Below are 20,951 nucleotides of genomic sequence, written 5' to 3' on the forward strand. Positions count from 1 at the left end.
GGCTCTGGTAGAGACCCATTTACAAATAAGCAAAGAGACTATTAATTTGGAAATATTAATTGGGAAGAATACATACTTTGTAAATGGGTTTCTACCAGAACCTCTAATGTAAATATAAAATATAAATACTCAGCTGATGAGAACCCACAAACTGTCAGCTGAGGACTTCCTTTGCAGTTGGCCTGGGGTCCCTTTTGCCAAGCTTGGCAGGCAGCAGTAGCGTCCCTGAGTCACAGATGCTGGCACCTCAGTGGCTCATGGATGCTGCCAGCGACTGCTGCGCTTGGTGGAGGGGAGTTCTGACCATCTCTAGAGGAGGTCCTCTGCTGGCGGTGCTTGGGGATCCCCACCAGTCACAGCAAGGGCCAACAAGTACTTCAACACTGTAGAAATAAAACCAGAAATGCATTTCCTTTTCTTTTGAACACAAAACAAAGATATCTGCCATATACATTTCCCAAGGCAGATGACTCTATGCAATGTCACCTCGGTAACAAAATACAAAAATAGACAAATACACCCCCTCCCTTTTTACTAAACCACAATAGTAGGTTTTAGCACAGGGAGTTACGCTGAATGCCTCGCGCTGCTCTCAATGCTCATAGGCTCCCTGCGCTAAAAAACAATATTGCGGTTTAGTAAAAGGGAGCCATAGTGCAAAATATAGACAGCAGATATAAATTCTCAAAACAGACACATTTTGATCACTAAATTGAAAATAAAATCATTTTTCCTATCTTTGCTGTTTGGTGATTTCATGAGTCTCTGGTTGCACTTTCTTCTTCTGACTGTGCATCCAATCTTTCTTCCTTTCTTTCAGCCTCCTGTATGTTTCCTCTCCTCCAGACCTCATTCTCTCCCCCAACTTTTTCTTTCTGTCTCCCTGTTCCCCCTTCTTTCTGTCTCTCTGTCTGCCCCCTTTCTTTCTTTCTCCGTGCCCTCCCCCAAGCCACTCGGTTTGCTGCCACCGCCATCGGGGAATAGTCCCCAAGCCACCGCTGTCCCAAGCTTTCCCTGCAGAAGCGTCGCGCTGACCAGCATTCCGCTCCCTGACGTCAATTCTGACGTAGGAGAGGAAGTTCCGGGCCAACAAGGCATTTCTCCTCATTCCATCCAGCCTGAGCCCCATCTCTCCTTGATCCAGCATTTCCCTTCTGTGTCTGTCAGAAAGCACAGTTACTTACCGTAACAGGTGTTATCCAGGGACAGCAGGCAGATATTCTTTACGCATGGGTGACGTCACCGACGGAGCCCACGGTACGGACCTTTTTACTAGAAAGTTCTAGTTGGCCGCACCGCGCGTGCGCGAGTGCCTTCCCGCCCGACGGAGGAGAGCGTGGTCCCCAGTTAGTATAAGCCAGCTAAGAAGCCAACCCGGGGAGGAGGGTGGGACGTAAGAATATCTGCCTGCTGTCCCTGGATAACACCTGTTACGGTAAGTAACTGTGCTTTATCCCAGGACAAGCAGGCAGCATATTCTTTACGCATGGGTGACCTCCAAGCTAACAAAGAGGGAGGAGGGATGGTTGGCCATTAGGAAAATAAATTCTGAAGTACAGATTGGCCGAAGTGCCCATCCCGTCTGGAGAAAGCATCCAGACAGTAGTGAGTAGTGAATGTGTGAACTGAGGACCAGGTGGCCGCCTTGCAGATTTCCTCAATGGGTGTGGAACGGAGGAAAGCAACAGAAGCGGCCATAGCTCTTACCCTGTGGGCCGTGACAGCACCGTCTAGTGACAGACCGGCCCGAGCGTAACAGAACGCGATGCAAGCTGCAAGCCAGTTGGATAGCGTCCGTTTAGAGACCGGTCGACCCAAACGATTCGGGTCGAAGGTCAGGAAGAGCTGAGGGGACAAGCGGTGAGCCCTTGTACGATCAAGATAGTAAGCCAGGGCACGCTTGCAGTCAAGGCTGTGCAATGCCTGTTCTCCGGGATGTGAATGAGGTTTCGGGAAGAAAACAGGCAACACAATGGACTGGTTGAGGTGAAAAGCTGAGACCACCTTTGGAAGGAACTTTGGATGGGTGCGCAGAACCACCTTGTCATGGTGAAAAATAGTGAACGGTGGATCGGCAACCAGTGCATGAAGCTCACTAACCCTCCTGGCAGAGGTGATGGCAATGAGGAAAAGAACCTTCCATGTCAGAAATTTGAGCGAAGTTGTGGCAAGCGGCTCAAAGGGAGGTTTCATGAGGGCAGATAAAACCACATTCAGGTCCCAGACGACCGGAGGAGGCTTCAGAGGTGGTTTGATGTTGAAGAGGCCCCTCATGAATCGGGAAACCAGAGGGTGAGCCGTGAGAGGTTTTCCCAAGACAGGTTCATGAAATGCCGTGATGGCACTGAGATGGACTCTGATAGAGGTAGACTTGAGGCCTGCGTTGGACAGGGAGAGCAAGTAGTCCAGAACAGTTTCCACCGCTAAAGAGGTGGGATTGTGATGATGACGGAGGCACCAAGAGGAGAACCTGGTCCACTTTTGATGGTAACATTGGAGGGTGGCCGGTTTCCTGGAGGCGTCCAAAATGAGACGGACAGGCTGAGACAGATTTCCTGAAGAGGTCAGCCCGAGAGAAACCAAGCTGTCAGGTGGAGCGAAGACAGATTGGGATGTAGTAGAGACTGATGTTGCTGTGTAAGAAGAGTAGGAAACACAGGTAGAGGAATGGGATCCCTGGAGCTGAGCTGAAGCAGGAGGGAGAACCAGTGTTGACGAGGCCACCGGGGAGCTATGAGGATCATGGTGGCTCCGTCCCTGCGGAGTTTGGATAAAGTCCGCAACATCAGAGGTAGAGGAGGAAAGGCATAGAGGAACCGATCCGTCCAGTCGAGAAGAAATGCATCCGGGGCCAGACGATGAGGAGAGAAGAGTCTGGAGCAGAACTGGGGCAGCTGATGGTTGTGAGGAGCTGCGAATAGGTCCACCTGCGGAGTGCCCCAGCGAGCAAAGATGGAGTGGAGCGTGGGAGGATCCAAAGTCCACTCGTGAGGTTGAAGGATGCGGCTGAGATTGTCGGCCAGGGAGTTCTGTTCGCCCTGGATGTAGACAGCCTTGAGGAAGAGACTGCGGGCCGTGGCCCAGGTCCAAATGCGAAGAGCCTCCTGACAAAGGAGGCGAGATCCGGTGCCGCCCTGCTTGTTGATGTAGTACATGGCAACTTGGTTGTCCGTGCACAGGAGCAGAACCCGAGGGTAAAGAAGGTGCTGGAAGGCCTTGAGAGCATAGAACATGGCTCGTAGTTCCAGGAAATTGATGTGATGAAGACGCTCCTGCGGGGTCCAAAGACCTTGGGTGCGTAGGTCTCCCAGGTGAGCTCCCCATGCATAAGGGGAGGCATCCGTGGTGATGGTCATGGAATGCGGGGGCAGATGAAAAAGAAGGCCCCTGGAAAGATTTGAGGAGTTCAACCACCATTGTAGAGATCGCTGAAGAGACGATGTCACAGAGATGGGATGAGAAAGAAGATTCGAGGTCTGCGACCATTGGTTGGCCAGAGTCCATTGAGGTGTCCTGAGGTGGAGTCGTGCCAGGGGAAGCACATGCACCGTCGAGGCCATGTGGCCCAGGAGGACCATCATTTGTCTGGCAGAAATGGAGTGATGAAGGAGCACCTGACGACACAGGCGGAGCAGGGTCCGCTGACGGTCGGAGGGGAGAAACGCCCTCATGAGTGTGGTGTCGAGAACTGCTCCAATGAACTGAAGGCGCTGCGTGGGAAGCAGATGCGACTTGGGGTAGTTGATCTCGAACCCCAGGAGGTGGAGGAGAGAGATGGTATGATGAGTGGCTCGTAGCACAAGTGGAGACGTAGGTGCTTTCACCAACCAATCGTCCAAGTAGGGAAACACCTGGAGGTTGTGAGACCTGAGGAAGGCCGCCGCCACAATGAGGCATTTGGTGAACACCCTGGGTGATGAAGCGAGGCCAAAAGGTAGTACTTTGTACTGATAATGGCGATGGTGCACCTGGAATCTTAGGTAGCGACGTGAAGCTGGATTGATCGGTATGTGAGTGTAGGCCTCTTTGAGGTCCAGGGAACATAGCCAGTCGTTCTGAGAGAGATGAGGGTAAAGCGTGGCAAGGGAGAGCATTCTGAACTTCTCCTTGACAAGACATTTGTTGAGGTCCCTGAGATCGAGAATGGGACGTAGGTCTCCTGTCTTTTTTGGAACCAGAAAGTAACGGGAGTAGAATCCCCGGCCCCTTTGTTCCAGAGGTACTTCTTCGATGGCATTGAGGAGAAGGAGGGATTGGACCTCCCTCAGGAGGAGGGGGGTTTGAGTTGAAAGAGAAGCAGACTCTACGGGAGGATTGTCTGGTGGAAGAGTCTGGAAGTTGAGAGAGTAGCCGTGGCGGATGATGTTGAGGACCCACTGGTCTGATGTGATGACCTCCCAACGGCTGAGAAAAATGCGGAGCCTGCCTCCGATTGGTTGAGGGAGAGGCAATGAGGGTGGAAGACTGGCTAAGCCCTGGAGAGAGGAGTCAAAAGGGCTGAGAAGGTTTGGCAGGAGGAAGAGGCTTGGCAGGTTGATTAGACTGTGCACGAGCCTGGTTGTGTTGTTGGCGAGCCCGCCTAGGTTGCTGTGAAGGTGGGTTAAGCGGCCTAGCGGAGAACCTGCGCTGGTATGAAGACTGTGGTTTGTAAGGCCGAGCAGGAGGGGCCTTCTTCTTTGGTTTAATGAGAGTATCCCATCTGGTCTCATGGGCGGAGAGTTTTTGTGTGGTGGTATCCAGAGACTCTCCGAACAATTCGTCTCCCATACATGGGGCGTTGGCTAGGCGGTCCTGATGGTTGACATCCAGATCAGAGACCCTGAGCCAGGCCAGGCGGCGCATGGCCACAGCGATGGCCGATGCACGAGAGGTGAGCTCAAAGGAGTCATAGATGGAGCGCACCATAAATTTTCTAAGTTGAAGCAGGCTGGAGATGTGCTGCTGGAATAGTGGAACCTTGTGCTCCGGCATGTACTTTTGCATGGCGGAGAGTTGCATTACCAGATGTTTCAGGTAGAATGAAAAGTGGAAAGAGTAATTGTTTGCCCTGTTGGCAAGCATGGCATTCTGGTAGAGCCGCTTGCCAAACTTGTCCATAGTTTTGCCCTCCCTGCCAGGAGGGGTAGAGGCATATACACTGGAGCCTTGAGTCTTTTTTAAAGTGGACTCAACCAGGAGAGATTCATGGGGCAGCTGGGGTTTATCAAATCCCGGGATTGGAATAACCCTGTAAAGGCTATCCAGTTTACGGGGTGCCCCAGGAACAGTTAATGGGTTTTCCCAATTTTTATAAAAAGTTTCCCGTAGGATGTCATGCACGGGTAACTTCAGGAACTCCTTAGGAGGTTGATCGAAATCTAATGCCTCCAGGAAAGCTTGTGATTTCTTGGAGTCAGATTCCAGAGGCAAAGATAAGGCCCCCGATAACTCCCTGAGGAATTTTGAAAAAGAAGATTGCTCAGGTTTAGATGTGGTATCGGGGGCCGAGGGCTCTTCGTCCGACGACGATGCATCCTCCTCGGTACCGAGGGGAGATTCTTCCCAGAGGTCCGGGTCTCTGACATCGGTGTGTGCGTGCCGAGAGACTGGAGTGGAAGGCTCGGTATGATGAGCTTTAGACCGAGACTTGCCTGAGCGTACCGAGACGGTACCGGGGGATGAAGACCTGTGTCTGTCTCGGTCCCGGGAAGAACGGTGCCGGTCAGGTTCGCGGGAAGACCGGTGTTCCGCTCGGTCCCGAGGAGGATCGGATGTCGTCAGAGCGACGGCTTCGGCATGGGCATGGATATGCGGTGCCGAGAGAATGGGCATGGAGGGGTCCATAGGTACCGATGGCGTGGATACCGGTTGGACGGTGTGGGGCTCGGGCCGGTCTGGTACCGAAAGCAGCGGTGCCAGGATAGAGGGCAAGAGCTGTTTAAGTTGCGTTTGGAGTTGTTCCTGCAACTTATCCTGGAGGATGGCCGCAATGCGGTCATCCAGGGGTGGCACCGGAACCACTTTTTTCTGCTTTGGTTCCATGGGTGCCGCTCTACGCTCCGGCGATGAGGAGGCCGATGACGAGGCACTCACCGATATCGGAGCGGAGCGCTTTTTAGTTCGGCGTGGAGCCGAAAGAGCCGGTGTCGCCACCGAGGTGGGAGGGCGCTCAAGGGTGGAAGGCTTCTTAGCCGGCTTACCTGGCGCCGGTGGCGCCGATGTAATGTCAGGCGGTGTCGATGTGGTCGGTGCCGACTTCGATGGTGCCGCAGTTGAAGAAGTCGCGTCCATAGTCGGGCCGGTGCCGAACAGCAGACTTTGCTGAATTTGGCGATTCTTCAAAGTACGTTTTTTAAGAGTGGCACAGCGGGTGCACGAGTCCGCCCGATGCTCCGGTCCCAAACACTGTAAACACCAATTGTGTGGGTCAGTGAGGGAGATCGGGCGTGCACACCGCTGGCACTTCTTAAAACCGGGCTGCGGGGGCATGAATGGAAACACGGCCTCCGCAAAATCAAACCCCGAGGCCTGGATCGTGACAACAGGCCCCACCGGGGCAAAGACAAAAAACGAAACAAAAAGAAAATATTTTTTTTTTTTTTTTTTTGGAAATGAAAGAAAAACGAACCCGAAGGTAAATAAAACGAAAAAAGAACGCGAGCGGGAAGGCAAAAAGAGGATTTCAATCGGAGTTGAAAAACGCACGTCTTCTTCGCTCCGCGGAAACGAAGAAACTGGGGACCACGCTCTCCTCCGTCGGGCGGGAAGGCACTCGCGCACGCGCGGTGCGGCCAACTAGAACTTTCTAGTAAAAAGGTCCGTACCGTGGGCTCCGTCGGTGACGTCACCCATGCGTAAAGAATATGCTGCCTGCTTGTCCTGGGATAATTACCATTCCACCTATTTTCCAGCATCACCCTTCTTTGTGTCCATCTCACCTATATCCCTATCTCACCACTTTTTCAGAATCTTCATTTGTCTCTGTCCTTGTCTTTACCCCATATTCACCATTTGCCCTTTCAATGTCTTTATCTCCCCCCCCCCCACACACACTTTTTCAGCATTACTTCTATGTCTCTATTTCACCTCCTCTTCATGTCCCCTCTGTATCTCTATCCTTATTCAGAAGGTCCTGCTTACCCTTTCTCTTCTTTGTGTCACTATCTCCATTTTCAGCTTTCCCCCCTTTTCCTTTGTTAATGCACCCTGTAGCCAGAATCTTTCCACCCTCTCTCCACTCCGGCCTAGCCCAGTATGAAATATTTCCTTTTGTTTCTCTCCCCTCTCTCTTCTCCTCCCTCACCCACGAGTCCTGCATCTGGCCCTCTCCCTTCTACCTGCACCTGGCAACACCCCCCTGCTCCGCGGCTCTCTTAAGCAACTCGTCAGCAGCGGTGATCAAGACAAGCTGCCGACATCGAGGCCTTCCCTCTACGAGTCCCGCCTTTGTGGAAAAAGGAAGTTGAAACAAGCGGGACTCGCAGAGGGTAGGCCCCGACGTCAGAAGCTGCTGCTGAGTTGCCGAAGAGAGCCGCGGAGCAGGGGAAGGGAGAGGGAGATAGGAAGGCTGTAGAAGCTCCGGAGCATGACACCGAACCCGGCCAGGATGATTTCTTTTTCAGGCTGCTGCTGCCGCTGCCATCCCCCACCCGAAATGACAAAAAACAGCCTAATGCCCGCGTCGGGAAATAGCCATGCTGAGCAGTGAGCTCAGCACGTACACAGATGAAAGCCTTGCTTGCTGATTGGTCCGGCGGCACGGTGGGGCGGGGCCGCCGGACCAATCAGCAAGCAAGGCTTTCATCTGTGTACGTGCTGAGCTCACTGCTCAACATGGCTATTTCCCGACGCGACGCCAGACTTGTAAGCTGCATCGCCAGAATTTAGGTAGGTTGTTTTCATCCCCGTGGGAGTCCCGTGGGCAAGGGGGCGTCCCCGTGGGAGTCCCGTGGGTCAGGGGGGCATCCCCGTGGGAGTCCCGTGGGCCAGGGGGCGTCCCCGTGGGAGTCCCGTGGGCCAGGGGGGGAACCCGCGGGATCCCCGCGGGACCCGCGGGATCCCCGCGGGACCCGCGGGATCCCCGCGATCCCCGTTCCCGTGCAGACCTCTACTTTGAAAAGGGTGCAGTAGAATTTGTGTTGTATGCGTGCTTGTATTGGGAGCCAGTGTGAGTCTTGGAAAGCTGAGGTAATGTGGTCATATTTTTTCAGCGAGTAGACCTTCAGACTTTTCAGAAATGCCAGGAAATCAGAAATCAAACGGATAGAATCTGTAACCCCAGTCTTGTCTCTTCATTACCTCTGGAATTTTCCTCAACAATGATTGAAGAGCAAGAGATTCCTATCAAGAGCAACTCTGGGTCTTTTCCTGCCGGTACTGAGAAATTGGTGTTTGAAAAGGCTGCCATTAAGATGTTAGAAACTATTTAGATGATGTAGGGTTCTCTTTGGTCAATTTAAATCAGACAAAATACAATTTCATCAGGAGATGTTTTGTTTTATTAGAGACACTGGAGGTCACACAACAAAGTTTATAATTTTTAAAACAACTGCAATTTTTCACAATCCTCTTGTGATATAACAACTGTGAACAACAGGACATTGCCGCCTATCCCATGATTTTCTAATTTCCTCAGGAGTCTTTCATGAGGTACTTTGTTAAATACCTTTTGAAATCAAGATACATGATATTGACCAGCTCATCTTTATCCACATGTATATTCATCATTTCAAAGAAATGCAGTAGATTGGTAAGGCAAAATTGCCCTTGACTAAATCCATGTTGGCTTTGTCTCATTAATCCATGCTCTGCAATTTTATTCTTTTTAATAGTTTCTACCATTTTGCCAGGCATTGATATCAAGCTCTTAGGTCTAATAGCTTCCTTGACCTCACTTTTTAACCATTCCAGCTGCTGTTTGGCCTCACTTCCTCCTTTTTAAATACATGAAATATACTGTACCTGATTTGGGCTTCCAGGATGGTATTTTTGAATAGCATCCATGCCCGATGCAACGTTTTGACCTTTGCAACTGCACTTTTATGGTATAAACCCAAAATAAAGCAAAAACCCTCTTCTCCTCATTCAATTATAGTCTCCTTTTTGAAAGATAAATGCTAATGTATTGGATTTCCTGTGTATACTTACTCCAGAGATCATGCTATGATCGCTTTTATCAAGGGGCTCCCCCACCATTACCTCCTGCACCAGATCACTAAAGACTAGGTCTAGAATTGTTCCCCATTTGTTGATTTCTGAATCCGTTGCTCCATAAGGCAGTCCTTTACCTTCCCAGCATGCCCTGTTACATTTACCCAATTTTTATTTTTGTATTTTTATACCACTTGTAGCCTAAGTGGTTTACATTCAGGTACTCAAACATATTTCCCTATCTGTCCTGGTGGGCTCACACTCTACCTAATGTACCTGGTGCAGTGGGGGATTAAGTGACTTGCCCAAGGTCACTATAGGATTTGAACCCACAACCTCAGGGTGCTGAGGCTGTAGCTCTAACCACTGTGCCACACACTCTCAATCAATATTAGAGCAATTGAAATCACCCACTATTATTGAGTTATCCAATTTGTTAGCCTCCCTAATTTCTAATAACATTTATGCATCTGTCTGTTCATCCTGTACACTCTTTTCCCCCTTTACACATAGAATTACACAATATGATTTGTGTCCCGCAGAATTTTTAATCTATTCAAGGCCCTCTTCGATGCATAATGCTACCCCTCCACCAGTTTGGACTCTCTATCACTGCAATATAATTTGTACCCTAATATGACAATGTCCCATTGGTTATCTTCCTTCCACAGGACTCAGAGATAAGAGCATAAGAACTGCCATCTCCGGGGGAGCCCAATACCTACCCTGAGGGATATTGGAAGTGACTCTTATTGCTGCACCTGAGCCTCCTGCAGCAGCGGTTCCTTTTTTCTTCAGCTTAACCGGCAGGCACTGATTGAGACGGACCCCTGACATCACCGGGTCCATCTACAACTGTTTAAATTGAAGCCGCTACCGCGGCCAACTCGGGAGCCCGATACCTACCCTGAGGGATATTGGAGGTGACTCTTATTGCTGCACCTGAGCCGCCTGCAGCAGCAGATCCTTTACTCTTCAGCTTAACCGGCAGGCACTGATTGAGACGGACCCCTGACATCACCAGGTCCATCTCCAACTGTTTAAATTGAAGTCGCTGCCGCTGCAACTCGGGAGCCCGATACCTACCCTGAGGAATATTGGAGGTGACTCTTATTGCTGCACCTGAGCTGCCTGCAGCAGCAGATCCTTTACTCTTCAGCTTAACCGGCAGGCACTGATTGAGACAGACCCCTGACGTCACCAGGTTCATCTCCAACTGTTTAAATTGAAGCCGCTGCCGCGGCCAACTCGGGAGCCCGATACCTACCCTGAGGGATATTGGAGGTGATTCTTATTGCTGCTCCCGAGCCTCCTGCAGCAGCGGTTCTTTTTTTCTTCAGCTTAACCGGCAGGCACTGATTGAGACGGACCCCTGACATCACCGGGTCCGTCTCCAACTATTTAAATTGAAGCTGCTGCTGCGGCCAACTCGGGATCCTGATACCTACCCTGAGGGATATTGGAGGTGACTCTTATTGCTGCTCTTGAGCCTCCTGCAGCAGCGATTCCTTTTTTTTTTTCTTCAGCTTAACCGGCAGGCACTGATTGAGACGGACCCCTGACATCACCGGGTCCATCTCCAACTGTTTAAATTGAAGCCGCTGCCGCAGCCAACTCAGGAGTTCGATAAGTACCCTGAGGGATATTGGAGGTGACTCTTATTGCTGCACCTGAGCCGCCTGCAGCAGCAGATCCTTTACTCTTCAGCTTAACCGGCAGGCACTGATTGAGACAGACCCCTGACATCACCGGGTCCGTCTCCAACTGTTTAAATTGAAGCCGCGGCCGCAGGGCGTGGCCAAAGGGGCACGTTAGGCCCCTTGGGAGCCACGAGGAGCCAGAGAGCCGGAATTTAAGTTTGTATTATTTACTTTATAATAGTGGTTAGATAGAATATGGGGAAAAGAAAAATTAAACTTGAGAACTCAACACCAGCTGTATCTGGCTCTATGGATAGGCATCTAACATCATTAACTGAAAATCCTTCATTAGTACCACTTAATATGAATTCCTCTTTGTCAGGTGCTTCAATGAGTTCCCTCAAATGGACTCCTCCCCTTCATCCAGTATCAAGTGATAGTAGGAATATAAATCCTACTATTTCCACCGAACAAGTGGTATCCTCCACTCAGATTAATAAGCTAGTTTATACTGAAATACCTAAATCACTGGATTTTTCAGGTGTAGTGGAGGAACATCCACTAACGGAGGAACCACAGACAAATTCAGAAATTCTTTGAAAGAACACAATTCCAGCTTATAGTACAATCCCTAATCCTAGGACTACTGGACTATTGCAACATCCTCTACCTCCCATGTCCAACCTTTATGACCAAACAACTACAAACAATCCAAAATAGAAACACAGAAACATAGACGATGACGGCAGAAAAGGGCTACAGCCCATCAAGTCTGCCCACTCTGCTTACCCACTCTCTGTCTATGCCCTAATGACCCAATTTCCTTATCTTGACCCTCGTAGGGATCCCACATGGGTATCCCATTTATTCTTAAAGTCTGGCACGCTGTCTGCCTCGATCACCTGCACTGGAAGCTTGTTCCAATGATCAACCACTCTCTCTGTGAAGAAATACTTTCTGGTGTCGCCATGAAATTTTCCACCCCTGAGTTTGAGCGGGTGCCTTCTTGTGGCCGAGGATCCCTTCAGAAAGAAAATATCATCTTCCACTTTGACACGTCCCGTGAGGTACTTAAATGTTTCGATCATGTCTCCCCTCTCCCTACGTTCCTCAAGAGTGTAGAGCTGCAATTTGTTCAGTCTCTCTTCGTACGAGAGACCCTTGAGCCCCGAGATCATCCTGGTAGCCGTCCGTTGAATTCTGCGCACATCTTTACTGTAATGTGGCCTCCAGAATTGCACACAGTACTCCAGATGAGGTCTCACCATGGCCCTGTACAACGGCATTATGACTTCAGGCTTTCGGCTGACGAAACTTCTATTGATACAACCCAATATCTGCCTTGCCTTAGATGAAGCCTTCTCCACTTGATTGGCAGTTTTCATGTCTGCACTGATGATTACTCCTAAATCTCGTTCTGCTGAAGACCTAGTTAAAGTTTCTCAGTTCAAGAAGTACGTCCTGCATGGATTTCCGCTTCCGAGGTGCATGACCTTACATTTCTTAGCATTGAAGCCTAGCTGCCAGGTTGAGGACCAACTTTCCAATGTAAGCAGGTCCTGCGCCATATAATTCTGTAAACTGCATTCACTTACTATATATTACATAGTTTGGCGTCATCGGCGAATAGTGTTATTTTACCTTGAAGTCCTTGAGTCAGATCCCCTATGAATATGTTGAAAAGGAGTGGACCCAGGACCGAGCCCTGCGGCACTCCACTGGTCACCTCCGATGTTTTAGAGAGGGTATCATTAACCACCACCCTCTGAAATCTGCCACTCAGCCAATCATTGACCCATGCAGTTAGTGTCTCTCCTAACCCCATCGATTCCATCTTGCTTAGCAGCCTGCGGTGTGGGACACTGTCAAAAGCTTTACTGAAGTCCAGGTACACGACGGCCAAAGACTCTCCCAAGTCCAACTTTCTTGTTACCCAGTCAAAGAAGCTGATGAGATTGGATTGGCAGGACCTACCCTTGGTGAATCCATGCTGACTGGGATCCCGAAGATTCCCTTCATTCAAGATCATGTCCAATTTGCTTTTAATTAGTGTTTCCATGAGTTTGCACACTATTGATGTGAGACTCACCGGTCTATAATTCGCAGCCTCTGCCCTGCAACCCTTTTTATGCAGAGGAACGACATTAGCTAATTTCCAGTCCATGGGAACTTTCCCCTTACTTAGGGAGAGATTGAATAGCTCAGCTTTAAGACTCATCTACTCATTGAGAAAACATGACCATATCACAGAAGCCTACATCAACTCACATTGGCTACCAATCCAAGAAAGAATACAATTAAAATTCTACTGCATGTTATTCAAAACTCTTAACGGAGACAGCCCATCCTACCTGAACAACCGCCTCATCCCAGCATCCACAACCAGACACAGAAAAATACACTCCCCATTCATCCCCCCCCCCCCGATCAAAGAAGTAAAACGATCAAAACTACACGACAGCCTCCTAGCCACACAAGCAGCAAGACTAGACAACCAGATCTCCAACCTTCTGATGTCCACCCCAGACTACAAGACATTCAGAAAAGATCTAAAAACCATACTTTTCAAGAAATTCCTGAAACAGCCCTAACCTCAAGTACTCTCAACAACACTAATAATAGACAAAGGATCTACCCTTTACTATCATAGCAAGGACAATTGTAGTTTATAAATCTTCAACTAAGCCTCCCTGTTCTTAACTACCAAAGAAATGTCAAAAGATCTACTCTCTATCTCTCTAGCAATTCTATTGTTATCCCATTGTAACCCTGTTTATAAATCTTTTGTAAGCCGCCTTGAACCGCAAGGTAATGGCGGAATAGAAATCCCTAATGTAATGTAATATTACCCTTGAAGATTTGTGGTTATGTATTTCTAGAGTTGAAGGGTCTCTCAGGTCAACGATGAAACAAATGGTGGATTTTTCATAGTCTGTTTCTCATAAACTAGAAAATGTGGATTCAAATTTGAGTTGTTTGGATAAACGATTAAACGTTATGGAAGCTCAATGTAATACACTTCAAGCTGTCTCAGTATCTGCTGTTAAAGATTCTACAGCGATACATTCTAAAATGGAATCAATGGAAAATATGCATAGAGCGAGAAATCTCCGCTTGGTCAATTTCCCAGTAACTCACTTATTATTACCTGAAATTCTATTAAGGAAATTCTTTAAAGAAATACTGGGATTGTCCAATGCGGATAATTTTCCAATAGAATCTGCCCAGGAGGTGGACCATTTGGTCACAACCGAAATTAATCTGACTGAATTTGTGGAAGATACCCAGGATGTGATTCAGAGTCGGTCCACCCTGGTGATAACATGCATGAGTGAGATAGATAAGATGTTAATAATGAAACTTTATTTTAAAAATAGGTTAACAAAATTTTGTGGGGACTTGGTTAGAATTTTTCCGGATGTCTCTAGAGCTATTCAATTAAGGAGGAAAGAGTTTTTGAGATTAAAAGTCAGAGTTTTGGCTCTAGAGGCATCTATTTACCTGAAATTTCCATGTAAATGTTTAGTCAAGTTACAAGACATTGAATATGTTTTTTGGGATCCCATTCAATTACAACAATTTTTAGTTGCTCGAGAACAGAAATGAGTTTAATTTTCCTTTAAGTTTCACTGCTGAGAAAAAAGAGGAGAAAATTAGAATTCCTATTAAGTAAGGAATGATTCAAGGTTCGCGAGGGTGAATTGAGAATTATTTCCTTTATCTTTTCTTATAATTTGTTGCTGAAATTATATCATGTCTCCCCATTTATGTGGGCTTAAAAAGGAATTATGTATGATTGATTATGTATTGTTTATGAGATCCTTTTTTTCCTTTGTATTATTGGATATGATAATTATTAAAATTTATAATTAAAAAAAAAAAAAAGAACTGCCATCTCCACATCAGACCTCCGGTCCATCAAGTCCGGCGATCCGCACACGCAGAGGCCCTGACAGGTGTACACCTGGCGTAATTTTAGTCACCCATATCCCTCTATGCCTCTCGTAAGAAGATGTGCATCTAGTTTGCTTTTAAATCCTAGAACGGTGGATTCTGCAATAACCTCCTCTGGGAGAGCATTCCAGGTGTCCACCACTCGTTGCGTGAAGCAGAACTTCCTGATATTTGTCCTGGACTTGTCCCCCCTTAGCTTCAGTCCACGTCCTCTTGTCCGAGTCACATTGGACATTATAAATAATTTTTTTTCCTGCTCTATATTGTTGATTCCTTTCAGTATTTTGAAAGTCTCGATCATATCCCCTCGCAGTCTCCTTTTCTCAAGGGAGAACAATCCCAGTCTCTTAAGTCGTTCCTCGTATTCCAAGTTCTCCATACCTTTTATTAGCTTCGTTGCTCATCTCTGCACCCTCTCCAGCATTTTATATCTTTCTTTAGGTTGGGAGACCAATGTTGGACACAGTATTCCAAGTGTGGTCTGACCATTGCCCTATAAAGCGGCATTATAACTTTCTCCGATCTACTCGTGATTCCTTTCTTTATCATGCCTAACATTCTATTTTATTTATTATATTCCACCTATATACTAGGCAGAGTACAATAAAACATATATAAAATCTTTACTCACAGACAGCGCAGCATGCAAAAATAAACCATGAAGCTGTCCCACATTACATCTGCATTCCCATTATGCCAAAGGATAAGCCAATATAATATGCACATACATCTTCTGTAAACAAAGAGCTGTCCGTCCTGAGCCAAGGCATTTGCTAAGATATGGTTTGTAAATATGCAGATAATTTGTAAAATAAAATTGGAAATTTTTAAATGCAATATATTCTAACTCTCCTATCACATTTCTCAGGCTTCCGGTATTTGCATATAGACATTTCAAAAAATGTTCATTACTTCTATTTATAACTTGTTCAGCAGTTGACAGTGATAATTTGCCATCTTTAAAATCTGTCTGCTCTGTATTTAAAGTCACCTGATTTACTGTTGTCTTTATTACAATCTCGCTAGCAGGATACCTTATCTTTCCTGCTTTGGTGATATTTTTTAAAGATACAGTACTTTGTTCTAAACCATGCCCTTTTGAACGATTTTTGGCCTTTCCCCCTCCAGTTTGTACTTTTGAAACGGCTCTGTCTCCTGTTTAAATGTTGATGCCAGCAGTCCATCTTTCTGAACTAGGCACCCCTAAAACCCTTCTCCCTGCACCATTGTCTCATCCATACATTGAGACCCCAGAGCTCTGCCTGTCTCTTGGGTCCTGTGCATGAAACGGGAAGTGCTTCTAAAAATGCTACCCTGGAAGTTCTGGATTTCAGCTTTCTACCTAAGAGCCTAAATTTGACTCCCAGAACCTCCTTCCCACATTCTCCTGTCATTGGTACTCACATGTCCTAAGATAGCAGTTTCCTCCCCAGCATTGTCTAAAATCCTATTGAAAGAGCAAGCTGGTAGTGCATTTGCTTTAACATGCTGGCTAAATTCCTGCCTGTTAGGCTGGTTCTTCTACACGGATTTACAGGAATATTTAAAACCTAAAGGCTGCAGATGGCAAACTGCTTAACAATTTCTCATGACTCCTCCATTCTCTGGCACATCCTGAAACTGCATTAGATTTTCCGGTTGATTACTGAACTAAGGAAACAGCGCTGTTCCACCCAGAGGTGTATGCTGTGCTCCTTTGCAAAATTTCACAAGAGTTACGCAAGCCAGTATCAGAATCATTACAATCTCTCTTCTGGCTTATTCCAGGCGCCTTCTTTATCTGCATGAACATGCCCTCATTTACCCTTTCCATCTAAGGAATTTATGTTTACCACTCTCTTGCCAATCCAATAAACTCTACTTATTCCTGTAGTGGAAGATTAATATACAGTACACCACTTAGTTCTGCAGGGTGCTACCCTCCACCCCCCAGATTTCTTATGGCACCATTATGCATTCATGGACTCAAAAAAAACCAAAAAAAAAACCCATTAATATTGTCAAAGCTGAACAAAGAACAATGATTCCAAGAAGACTACATCACAACACAAAACAGATACAGTTTCATCCATTAAACAAGTGGCAGTAACCTTTTCCAACTAGGGAATAATTTTCAATTTGCCTTTCCTTTCCGTGATTTATAACTCATATAATAAAGAGTGTAACCAAAGCACCATAACTTCTGGGCCAGAAAATGGGAGACGAGCAAAGGACCAAGTGCTTCTGAAAAATTACCTCCATCTGATAAAAGCAAGATCAAATAAGGTCAAATTTGGAAAGCACTAAAAATAATCTACGCATAAATTATTTGCTTCCTTCCTTCTCTGATTTCATGTTTACTGAATTTTTACACAAAGTACAAAAATAAATTGTACAAAATATAACAGTGTAACATGCAGATAACAATGTGTTTCAAAAATCATTATCACCAACATTTATAGGTCATTTAGACATTAATTTTCTCTTCTTTTAAAAAATTAATATAGTGGAATGCCAATTATCTGGACTAACCTCGGCAGAGGGTATTCTGAATAATCAAATATCCGGATAATCGAACGTTAATTTTTCTTTTGTTTTTAATTTTTATAATACCTTCAGCGCATCCCCCCCCCACTCCTGACAAGAAAAGGCAAAATTCCCCCCTCCCTCCCTGAACAGGCACCACCAACCCTCTTCCAAACCCACAGGAAAGACTCCAGGCCTATCTCGATTCCCTGGTGGTCTAGCGGCAGCACTGGGGCAGGAGCGATCCTACTTATTCCTGCCCATGCTCTGTCAGTGATGAAAATAGCTGCCAAGATTTCCAGCAGCAGTCTCATGTGGATGGGTAGGAGTGAGTAGGATCGCACCTGCCCCAGCGCTGCTGCTATACTCCCAGGGAAAGAAGGTAGGCCTGGGGTCTTTCCTGTGGGTCCGGGAAGGGGGTTCAGGGAGGGAAGGAGAATGCTTCGTTTTCTTGTCGGGAGGGGGGGAGGAGGGTGCCGAAGGTATTTTTAAAAAATTAAAACAAATTTTTAAAAATTAAAACCAAAATAAAAAATTAATGGCCAATCATTGCAGGGGGCGTGCTGATGGTGGAGGAAAGTCTCCTGGTTCAGGGGAAGGCAGGTGCTGGGCTGGATTGAGGGCAGCGGTGGAGAATGAGCACTAGTGGGAGGGAGAGTTATAGAAATAGGACTATATTCACTAATCTCCTATCCATGTCTGTGTGTATGCAGGCCGACGAATTCACTAAAGGGCTGCATGCACATGGAGGCGATCGTTGGCACGGCCCCCACCGACCGCACGGATAGCTAGAGAGCGATCCTTGGGCATGCGCAGACCATCTTTCTTGTTTGTAGATGGTCTGTGCATGCTCTCAGCAGGAAACTTTTTTTTTTTTTTTGCAAGCCTATGGTTTTAACCCGCTTTAAGCCTGCGGGTTAAAACTTCGGGTTTGCACTGGAGGGAAGGGCAGGTGAGTTGGGGCTGAGCAGGGCAACCAGTACAGGAGAATCAGACAGAGCAGAGAGCAGAGTGGCCAGAGCAGGAGAATCGGGGCAGGGAGCAGGGACCTCACCAGTCGCTAGTTTTTTGATCGGCCAGCCAGTCAGTGTGCCAGAAGAAGTTTTGTGAATCACGTCCTTCCTGCTTTGCATGCCGATTCCCCTCATTTACATGCATGGATCGGACTGGTACACAGGTCAGTGAATCGGGCCAGAGGGAAATCAGGTCGCAAAGGGCTCGCAAACTGATGGGTACACTATCGGTTTGCTTAGTGAATCTAACCATAGTACTTTGGGGGGGAACTCAATTACAAACTGAGCCCCCCCTCCCCCCGGAAGCAATCCGGTTAATTGGAGTTTGGATAATCGGTGTTCCACTGTATGTATTTAAATTTTTGAATGCATACTTTTTTTTGAGTCTGTAGTTCTTAGCAAAGGGAAAAGGGAAAGAGGATGGCATCTAATATAATAAAACGGTAAGCCGCGCATGCGCACTTCCTATGCGTGCATCCATTTTCCGTGAGCTGTAGCACACATAGGAAGTGCGCATGCGCGGCTTACGGTTCTTTCAAAGACGCAGCGGTGGCTACTCTTACGATCCCCGCCTGCGTCGGACTTCCGACGCAGGTGGGGATCATGAGAGGAGCCACCGCCGCGTCTTTCAACTAAAAAAAAAAAAAAATACTCGCTTTTAAAATCTTCAGGCGCGAGCGACGGCTTGCCGCACGCGCCCCAACTTCCCAACGCCAAGCGCCCTTTTAAAATCTTCAGGCGCGAGCGGCGGCTTGCCGCACACGCCCTGACCTCCAAACCCCCCTGCCGGCATCTATTTTTCCTCCTCCTCCCTCTCGCATGTTCACAGCGTTTAAATGAAAAGTGCTGCGCTGTGCTGCCACTGGCCTCACCATCTCCTCTCCACTGCGGCCCACCCTCTCACAACTTCCTGTTTCCGCTAGGATTGGCTGCACTGTAGAGAAGACAACGAGGCCAGCAACAGCGCGGTGCAGCGCTTTTCTGTGAGGCAAGTAAATTTCTGTGGGGCATATGCACAGGGGGAGTAGGAAATGAATGCTGCTGGATGGGGGAGGGAAAAGGAAGGGAACAGGGGGAGCAGGCAAGGAGCGGGTGCACAGGGAAGAGGGGGAATGCTGCTGCTACACAGGGAAAGGGGGAATGCTGCTGCACAGGGAAGGAGGGAATGCTGCTGCTGTACAGGGAAGTGTGGGTGAATGCTGCTGTACAGGGAAGGGGGGAATGCTGTTGCTGCTACACAGAAGGGAGAATGCTGCTGTTGCTGCACAGGGCAGTGGGGGAGGGGGTAAAGGGAAAGGGGGCCAGGGAGCAATCTTGGTTTGCTTTGGGGGGAGACAAAAGGGGGCCATGGAGCAAGACAGAAAAATAGGCAGCCAGCGCACGACAATGAAAATCAGACACACAGAAAGACAGCAGGCAGGGAGAGAAACAGAAAGAAACACAGACAGGCAAAGGGGGCCAGATAGAGAAACAGACAGAACGAAAGACAGACAGTGGGAGGGAGAGAGACAAAGAAAGGAAGAAGGAGACAGGGGCAGGGAGAGACACAGAAAGAAAGAAAGACAGATAGACATATTCTAGCACCCGTTAATGTAAAGGGCTTAATAACTAGTTTGATATACTACCTTTCTGTGGTTACATATTATATACAGGTACTTATATTGTACCTGGGCCAATGGAAGTTTCAATTACTTGCCCAGTCATAAGGAGCTGCAGTAAGAACTGAACCCGGCTCCCCTGATTCTTAGGCCACTGCACTAACCATTAAGCTACTCCTCCCTTCAGCTAATAATTACTGACTGACACGCTTTGTTTTCTGCAGCCCAAACGTGGTTAAAAACAAGCAGCCAAAAAGACACTGACAAGAGTTATTCTACCACAAACCCCAAACGGTTTCTCCTCTTCCAATATTTATTTTGGAATGCTTCCTTTTGCAGGGAGGAGCAATCATGGGAGTCAGGCTCATCAGTGTTGAGTAACTCTTGCAAACCATCCGACTCGTGAGAACGCAGTGCCCGTGAATCACTGCTGCATCTCAAATCAGACTCCAGTGTTGCAGTTCAGCCAAAACAGTCCATGGATAATAGTTATTTGTTTAAATTGAATTCTGAGTCACTTCTTAATATAAACCATAGCCTTCTGGGCACCTGCGGAGTACAGTGGGGATATTCATGCACTTAAAAAAATGAATTTCCACAGCTGCAATCAGATTGTGGCTAAATTGATCAGTTATCCTAAATCTGAATTTTTGGGGGGAAGCGTACGTAATTCAGCTGCAACACCGAGTGGTGACAGCAACCCTTGTGTGACAATAAAGAGCAAGCTTTGCCTCCAACACATTCATGACTCCAATCTGACCTACCGTGGCGACATTTGAGTGCATGGATTTTTTTTTTTAAACCACAGCAACAATGACATCGAAACATACAAGAGAAGGTTCCTAAGCGGATCCCACAGAAAGGGAAACAAATGTTTCCTGCTTTGTTGTCAGTTGCATTTCCATGTTCCAAGGCTCATTATGCTCAAATGAGGACATCAATTTGCTGGCTCTCATCCTTTGTTGTCTCATACGATCTGTAATATTTTGCATCCTCTTAATTGCCCGAGTCCTCAATCTCCCCAGTCAGCTTATCAGCTTTTATTTAGTGCCTACTTCTTGACTATGTGCTATTTCGATAGTCTGATTACTACTGGTCGTGGGCAGAGGGCT

General features: G+C 47.4%; 1 protein-coding gene across 2 annotated transcripts in view; it reads right to left on the bottom strand.

Annotated features, from left to right (window-relative positions):
• The window catches only part of NSMCE2 (NSE2 (MMS21) homolog, SMC5-SMC6 complex SUMO ligase), a 375,119-nt gene that overhangs the window by 203,806 nt on the left and 150,362 nt on the right, over positions 1–20,951 (bottom strand). The gene's annotated exons all lie outside the window — the stretch shown is intronic.

The sequence above is a fragment of the Geotrypetes seraphini genome, chromosome 2 (assembly GCF_902459505.1).
Source record: "Geotrypetes seraphini chromosome 2, aGeoSer1.1, whole genome shotgun sequence".
NCBI classification, from domain to species: domain Eukaryota; kingdom Metazoa; phylum Chordata; class Amphibia; order Gymnophiona; family Dermophiidae; genus Geotrypetes; species Geotrypetes seraphini.